General features: G+C 37.3%; 1 non-coding gene across 1 annotated transcript; it reads left to right on the top strand.

Moving 5' to 3' along the window:
• Positions 1 to 6,575: 6,575 nt before the first annotated feature.
• LOC114230833 (U1 spliceosomal RNA) lies at positions 6,576 to 6,739 on the top strand. Its single transcript, XR_003616806.2, has one exon. It is a non-coding gene; the product is annotated as a U1 spliceosomal RNA (small nuclear RNA).
• Positions 6,740 to 9,169: the final 2,430 nt, after the last annotated feature.

The following is a 9,169-nucleotide window of genomic DNA, read 5'->3' as shown; positions in this document are numbered from 1 at the left end:
TACCCTATCTTCTAAAGTCACACAAAATTGCTCTAGCTGGGGCTTGGGCACTGCAGGAGGCAACCAATCGATGTGTTTCTCTCACATCAATATTTCTCTCTGTCTTTCCCTCTCTCTTCCACTCTCTCTGAAAATCAATAGAAAAATATCCTTGGGTGAGGATTAAAACAAAACAAAACAAAACAAAACAATAAAGTCACACAAAATTAATCGAATTTTTCTTTTACATTGCTGCTCTTTTTTTAAAAAAAACACATATTTTATTGATTTTTCACAGAGAGGAAGGGAGAGGGATAGAAAGTTAGAAATATCTATGAGAGAGAAACATTGATGAGAGAGAAACATCGATCAGCTGCCTCCTGCACTCCCCCCCCCCCCACCCCAATGGGGATGTGCCTGCAACCAAGGTACATGCCCTTGATCGGAATCGAACCTGGGACCCTTCAGTCTGCAGGCCGAGGCTCTATCCACTGAGTCAAACCAGTTAGGGCTCATTGCTGCTCTTTAAATATGTGAGGACACATTATGTTCTCATTTCCCTTCATCCAGGTTAAACATTCCATTTCCTTCAAATTTTTTGTACACAGTGGAGTTTGCACACATTGCTATTTTTTCTCTTCTGGACATGTTCCAATCTGTCTTGTATCTTTTAAAGTGCACCATTTCCAAACCAAATTCCATATTCCAGGAGTATTTTAACCACATTTGATTAACAACATTATTTTTCATTCTAAATACTGGTTAATGTAGATGAATATTGACTTTTAAAAATTATTTTATTTTCCTTTATTTTTATTGTTGACACTATTGCAGATGTCCCCATTTCCTCCACCCTTTGCCCACCTTGACCTCACCCTCAACCCTCCTACCCTCCTACCCTCCGGACATCACCACACTGTTGTCTGTGTCTACAGGTTAGGCATATATGTTCTTTGACTAATCCTTTCATCTTATTGCCTCCCCTCTGACAGCTGTCAGTCTGTTCCATGTATCCATGCCTCTGGTTCTATTTTGTTCATCAGTTTATTTTGTTCATTGGATTCCACATATAAATGAGATCACATGGCATTTGTCTTCCTCTAACCAGCTTATTTTACTTAGCATAATAATGTCCAGGTCTCTCCATGTTGTCACAAAAGGTAAGAGTTGTTTCTTTTTTTACGGACCCATAGTATTCCACTGTGCAAATGTACCACAGCTTTTTTGTCCGCTCAACTACTTGGGCTGTTTCCAGATGTTGGCTATTGTAAATAACACTGCTATGAACATAGGGGTGTGTATAATCTTTCTAATGGGTGTTTCAGGATTCTTAGGATATATTCACACGAGTGGGAACACTGGGTCAAAAGGCAGTTTCCTTTTTAATTTTTTGAGGAAACTCCATATTGTTTTCCACAGTGGCTGCACCAGTCTGCATTTCTACCAACAATGCACTAGGGTTCCCTTTTCTTCACATCCTAGCCAGCACTTATTGTTTGTTGATTTACTGATGGTAACTATTCTGGCAGGTATGAGGTAATAACTCATTTTGATTTTAATTTGCATCTCCTGATGATTAGTGACTTTAAGCATTTTTTTCATATGTCTGTTGGCCATCTGTATATCCTCTTTGGAGAAGTGTCTAAGTCCTCTGCCCATTTTTAAATTGGATTGTTTATCTTCCTGGTGTTGAGTTGTGTAAGTTCTTTATATATTTTGGAAATTAACCCATTATCAGATGTATCATTGGCAAATATGTTCTTTCATACAGTGGGCTCACTTTTCATTTTGTTGATGGTTTCTTTTGCTGTACAGAAGCTTTTTATACTAGTCCCATTTGTTTATTTTTCCTTTGTTTCCCTTGCCCTAGGAGATAAATCAAATTATAAGAAAACTAGAGGCCCGGTGCACGAAAATTTGTGCACTGAGGGGGGGGTCCCCTCAGCCCAGCCTGCACGCTCTTGCAGTCTGGGACCCTTGGGGGGATGTCCACCTGCTGGCTTAGGCCCACTCCCCAGGAGATCGGGCCTAAGCTGGCAGTCAGACATCCCTCTGGCAGCCTGGGAGCCCTAGGGCGATGTCTACCTGCCAGCTTAGGGCCCCTCCCTGCAGGGAGTAGGCCTAAGCTGCAGTTGGACATCTTTAACACTGCAGAGGAGGCAGGAAAGCTCCCGCCACTGCCACTGCACTCACAGCCATCAGCCCATCTTGTGGCTGAGCAGAGCTCCCCCTGTGAGAGCGAAATGACCACCAGGGGGCAGCTCCTGCATTGAGTGTCTGCTCCCTGGTGGTCAGTGCATGTCATAGCGACCAGTTGTTCCCAGTCGTTCACCGTTAGGGTCAATTTGCATATTACCCTTTTATTATATAGGATAATAAATAACTATATGCCAAGAAGCTGGACAATCTTATTTTATTATATAGTTACAAATAACTATATGCCAAGAAGCTGGAGAATCTGGAAGAAATGAATAAGTTCCTAGAAACATACAACCTTGTAAACCTGAATCAGGAAGAATCAGAGAATCTGAATAGACAGATTACAACTAATTAAATTGAAGCGGGAGGGAAAAAATCCCAGAAAACAAAAGTCTTGGATCAGATGGCTTCACAGGTGAATTTAACCAAATGTTCAAAGAAGAACTAACACCTATCCTTCTCCCACTATTCAAAAAAATTCAAGAGGAGGGAAGATCCCCAAACTCATTTTACAAGGCAAGCACTATCCTAATTCCCAAACCAGATTAAGACACTAAGAATAAAAAAGTTATAGACCAATATTCCTGATGAACATAGATGCTAAAATCTTCAACAATATCTTAGTATACCAGATTCAGCAATACATTAAAAAGATCACATACCATGATCAAATGGGATTTATTCCAGAGATGCAAGGTTGGTTAATATCTGCAAATCAATAAACGTGATACACCACATTAACAAAATGAAGGATAAAACCACATAATCATATCAATAGATGCAAAAAAAGGATTTGATAAAATCCAGCATCCATTTATGATAAAAACTCTCAGCAAGGTGGAAATAGAGGGAACATACTTCAATGTAATAAAGGACATTTATGACAAACCCACAGTCAATCTATGGCTTGCCTTTTCATTTTTTTAATGTTGAGCAAAAGCTTTTATATTGATGAAGTACAAATTATCAAATTTTTCTTTTGTCATGTGCATTTATTGTTTATGTTTAGTAATGCAAACTTAGCTTCCTAAGTACAGCACATACATTATTAAACATAAAGGAAAATAAATTGTAATGCATTAAAATTAATAACTCTACCCTGGCCGGGTGGCTCAGTTGGTTGGAGCATCATCCCATATACCAAAAAGGTTGTGGGTTCAATTTCTGGTTAGGGCACATAACTAGGTTTTGGGTTCAAACCCCATTCTGGGTGTATATGGAACGCAATTGATCAATGTTTCTCTCTCACATCCATGTTTTTCTCTTTCCCTTCCTCTCTCTAAAAATCAATTTAAAAAACAATATGTATTCAGGTGAGGACAAGAAAAAGAATTAATAACTTCTGTACATTGAGACACCATTGAAAATACAAGGCAGTAATGGGAGATGTTTGACATCTCTGTATTCAACAGGTGACTCTTTAGAGAAAATAGGAAGAACTGCAAGAGTCAATAAGAAAAAGTCAACTTGGTAGAAAAATGTTGGGAGAGTAATTTTAACAGGCATTTTACTAAAAAACAGGAAATCCAAAAAGCTAGTAAGCCTATGAAAAGTGTTCAACTGCATTTGTCATCAGGTAAATGCAAATTAAAACCACAATGTCAACCACAATATGACACAAATATTAAAACATGTAATGACCAGTGTTAGCAAAAGAATAGAGGAAACAAAACAACCATATATTGTTTCATAGTGGGTAAATTGGCATAGTCACTTTGGCAAACTCTTGCTAAGTATAAGTTAATGCATTATGACTCCTAGTTACACACCCAATAGCAGTATATACTATATATGATCACAAAAAGGGTATGTGCAGTGTCTTCATGGTAGCAGTGTTTATGCTTACCAAGTTGGAAATGAACATGTTCATCAACAGTAGGATGAGTAAAACATAGTACACTCATATAATAGAATATGCTTATGGATTCCAGGGACATCTACTGGTAAGGGCATTATTTTCCTCATATTATCTGGAGTGGGAGGAGGGTCGAGGGAGCAAATGTGTTTTGCGGTTGTCCCTTCTACAAAATCTCAGAAATCTGAGGAAATGCTCTGGTGGATTTGAGTAGAGTCCAAAAAATCCTAAAATTTATATTGAAGTACAAAAGACTGAATAGCCAAAGCAATTCTGAGGGGGAGGGGGGCCGGGAAAAAAAGCCAGAGGGGTCACACTCCTTGACTTTAAATTACGCTACAATAACCAAAACAGTATGGTACTGGGAGAAAAACAGACCAATGGGTCAATGAAACACAATCAAGAGCCCAGAAATAAACTCACACATATACAGACAACTGATTTATGACAGAAGAGCCAAGAACACGCAATGGAGAAAGGAAAGTCTCTTCAATACTATTAAATGGTGCTGGGAAGACGGAAAAGCCACATGCAAAAGAATGAAATTAGATCACTATCTTATACCATACACAAAAAATTAACTCAGAATGGATTAAGGACTTAAATATAAGGCCTAAAACCGTAAAATACATAGAAGAAAACATAAGTGGTAAACTCCTTGACATCTCTCTTAGTGGTGTTTTTGTGGATTCTATGCAAACCGCAAGGGAAACAAAAGCAAACATAAACAAATGGGACTACAAACTAAAAAGCTTCTGCACAACAAAGAAAACTATCAACAAAACTAAAAAGCAACCTACCAAATGGGAAAAGATATTTGCAAATCTGATAAGGAGTTAATATCCAAAATACATAAAGGATTTATACATCTCAATAACAAGAACAAAAATGGGTAGAGAATCTGAATAGACATTTTTCCCAAGATGTATACAGATGGCCAACAGGCACATGAAAATATATTCAACATCACTAATTATTAGGGAAATGCAATCAAAACCACAATGAGATATCACCTCACACCTGTTAGAATGCCTATCATAAAAAAGACAAGAAACATCAAGTGTCAAGAGAAGATGGAGAAAAGGGAATCCTCTACATAGTCACTATAAAAAACTATATGGAGATTCCTCAAAAATTAAGAACAGAACTATCATATAATCCAGCAATTCCACTTCTGGGAATATATTGGGAGAACATAAAAACACAATTCAAAAAGATACATGTACCCCTATGTTCATTGCAGCATTACTGACAATTGCTGAGAAATGGCAACAAATTAAGTGTCCATCATAGATGAATGGATAAAGAGGTAGTATATACACACAATGGAATGCTCCTCAGTCATAATAAAAGGTGAAATCCTGTCATTTGTGACAACATGGATGGAGCTTGAGGGTATTATGCTAAGTGAAATATGTCAAATGGAAAAAGACAAATACCATGTGAGTTCACTCATATGTGGAATAGTAAAAACAAAACAACAACAACAAAATCAACAAACAAAACAAACTTATAGAGGCAGACAACAGATTTATGGTTACCAGAGGGAAAGGGGGGATGGAGGGAGGGCAAGACAGGTAAAGACCCTGCATTGTATGGGGATGCATGGAAACTAGATTTTGGTGGTGAGCATGATGCAGTACATAGATGTCGATTTATGAAGTTGTACATCTGTAACATGTAATGTTCTAAACCATCGTTACCTCAATAAAAGATTTAAAAAATACTTCTAGAAAATGGAAGCTAGATCAGCTGCAAAGATTAGACAAAGGATGGTGCCTTCCCACCAAAGCCTATTATTAATGTAATAGCTGATATTATAGTAGGAAGGGATAGGTCTTGTACAGAGAAAGAAATGTAGCCGTAGCCGGTTTGGTTCAGTGGATAGAGCGTGGGGTTCAATTCCAGTTAAGGACACCTTGGTTGTAGGCTCCTCCCCGGCCCTGGCCCTGATCGGGCTCACACAGAAAGCAACCAATTGCAACCAATCAATGTGCTTCTCTCACATCAATATTTCTCTCTGTCTTCCCCTCTCTCTAAAAAAATCAATAGAAAAATATCCTTGGGTGAGGATTAAAAGAAAAAAAACGGACAAAGAAATATAAATAGTCTTTTTTGTTTCAATTACAATTTACATTCAATATGGAGGTTCCAAAACATAAAAATAAAAATGGAACTGCCTTATGACCCAGTGATTCCACTACTGCATATATATCTGAAGAAACCCAAAAACATTCATTTAAAAGAATATATGCACCCTTAGGTTCATTGCAACATTATTTGCAATAGCCAATATATGAAAACAACCTAAGTACCCATCAATAGATGAGTGGATAGCCTGGCCAGTGTGGCTCAGTGGTTGAGTGTCCACCTGTGAAACAGGAGGTCATGGTTTGATTCCTGGTCAGGGCACCTGCCCAGGTTGTGAGATGGATCCCCATTTGGGGGCTTGCAGGAAGCAGCTGATAGATTATTCTCTCTAATCATATATCTCTCTTCCTCTGAAATCAATAAAAACATATTTTAAAAAATAGATAAATGAATACTTACCTGGCAGGGGAGATACCATGATCACGAAGGTGGTTTTCCCAGGGCGAGGCTTAACCATTGCACTCCGGATGTGCTGACCCCTGCGATTTCCCCAAATGTGGGAAACTCGACTGCATAATTTGTGGTAGTGGGGGACTGCGTTCGCGCTCTCCCCTGTAAAAAAAAAAAAATAGATAAATGGATAAATAAATTAGCCTTGAGAAAACAACTTGGAATGTGATTATCAGCATACAGAACTTTCTGGAAGTAAATAAGAAACCTATTAAATAGTTTAGGAAATTGTGTTGCCAAAGAAACCATAAGCCTGGCTTGTGATTGTGTTTACGTGTGGATATTTTTATTTATCCTATTTGGAGTCTGTTGAGTTTTTCTGATGTATAGATTAATGTTTTACATCAAATTTAGAAAGGTTTTGGCCATAGTTTCTTCAAGCATTTTTTTTCCTGCTCCTTTCTCTCTCTCCTGTACTTCCTGGACTACCATTATGCATTATGCATATGAGACTACATAATTGACATTATCCAGTCTGGAGAAAAGAAAGAAGAATAAACAGAGACCCAGAGACCTGTAGGACATCATAAACATATCAACATATGCATAATGGGGAGTCCCAGAAGAAAAGGAAAGAACAGAAAGAATATTTGAACACATAATGGTCAAAACCTCCCCAAATCATATTGAACGGTAAATGGTAAAAATCTCCCCGGCCAGCGTGGCTCAGTGGTTGAGCCTTGACCTTGGGACTAGGAGATCACGGTTCTATTCCCAATCAGGGCACATGCCCAGGTTGTGGGCTTGATCCCCTGTATGGGGCATGCAGGAGGCAGATCAATGAGTCTCTCTTATCATTGATGTTTCTCTCACTCTCTCCCTCTCCCTTCCTACCTGAAATCAATAAAATATTTTTAAATCTTCCCAAATTTGCTTAAAAACATTAACCTACTTACCCAAGTAGCAGATTAGATTCCAAGTAGAATAAACTGAAAGAGATCCACACCTAGACACTTCATAATCAAACTGCTGAAAGACAAAAAGAGAATATTGAAAACAATAAGGGAGATGCAACTCTTCAGGTAAAAGATATCCTAAATAAGATTAACACCTGATTACTAATCAGAAATCCTGGAGGCTGGAAGTTGTGGAGTGTCATATTCAAAGTACTAAAAAAACAACAACTGTCAAACAAGAATTCTACATCAAGCCAAACCGTCCTTCAAAACTGAAGGGAAACATAGGACATTCCCAGATAAACAAACACTGAGAAAATTCATCACTAGCAGACCTGCACTAAAAGAAATACTAAGGGGAGTCCTTCTGAGTAAAAACTACACTGCTACCATTTCTCACCGTCAGATTAGTCAAACTTCACAAGTTTTTCAATACACTGCACTGGTGAGGCTTTCCAAAAACAATGCTTGCATACATTGCTGATGGGAATGAAATATAGTACATTCCCTATAGAGGTAAATACAGCAATATCTAACAAGTTATATATACAGGGTGTCCCCAAAAAATGGGGCATACTCTAACAGTTGATAATTCAATTTTGAAAATGAAATGTATTTGAATAAACATTGCCTTTATAATTATTTAAAGTTTGTTTATACATTTTTGGACACCCTATATATTTATGCTTTGACCAGCAATTCCATACCTAAGAATTTATTCTCAAAATACATCTTCAACTTCTTTCCCACAGTCAGATTTTTCACTTCACTTTTATCCATTTTCTAGCTTCCCTCTTCAGCTGTTTCATAAACTTCAATGTATTCCTGCTGTACACCTTTGGCTATTTTGGAAATTCTCCCTACCCACTCATCAAGTTCTCCTCTAAATTCTTTCGGATCATGCCCTTAAAATAATTATATTAAATATTTCATCAACATAACTATTATTACTACAGCTATGGTGAATTGCAACAGCCTTAAATATTAACAATTATATATGATTAATTATAAATAATAGTTAATTATTATTAGCTACACTAATTTCCATCTACTGTGTAAACAATTTTTATTTTTTAATAGTTGTTTTCTATAACTTGGGTAATTTTCTTTGTTAAAGACTTTCTTAGTCCGCTCAGGCTACCATAACAAAGTACCCTAGACTGGGTGGCTTAAACAATAGGCATTTATTTTCTCACAGTTCTAAAGTCCAAAATCAAGATGCTAGTACAATTAGTCTCTTGTGAAAACTCTTCCTTTCTGGTGAGAGAGAAAGATCTCTGGTGTCTTATCTTATAGAGGCACCAATCCCAACATGAGGGCCCCACTCTTAGGATATCATCTACCCTAATAATACCCCATCTTAGCTCCATCTCTAAATATCATCACATTGAAGGTTAAGTCTTCAACATATGAATTTGGGGGTGGAGAGAGACATAATTCAGTCCATAGCAAAGACCTGACTTGTGTATAATTTTAACATATGCTAGGTAATGGGATGCCATTTGGATATTATTCTTAACCTTGGTGGTAAAATGGAGAGATTAAAAACATATCCTTTAATTTGTAATGTATATCTCTATTAGAAACTTTGAATATCATTTCATTGTTTAATGTTTTCTTTGAAGAAATGTTTACAAAC

Source organism: Eptesicus fuscus, chromosome 9 (assembly GCF_027574615.1).
Source record: "Eptesicus fuscus isolate TK198812 chromosome 9, DD_ASM_mEF_20220401, whole genome shotgun sequence".
NCBI classification, from domain to species: domain Eukaryota; kingdom Metazoa; phylum Chordata; class Mammalia; order Chiroptera; family Vespertilionidae; genus Eptesicus; species Eptesicus fuscus.
This window is presented reverse-complemented; position numbering and strand designations above follow the sequence as displayed.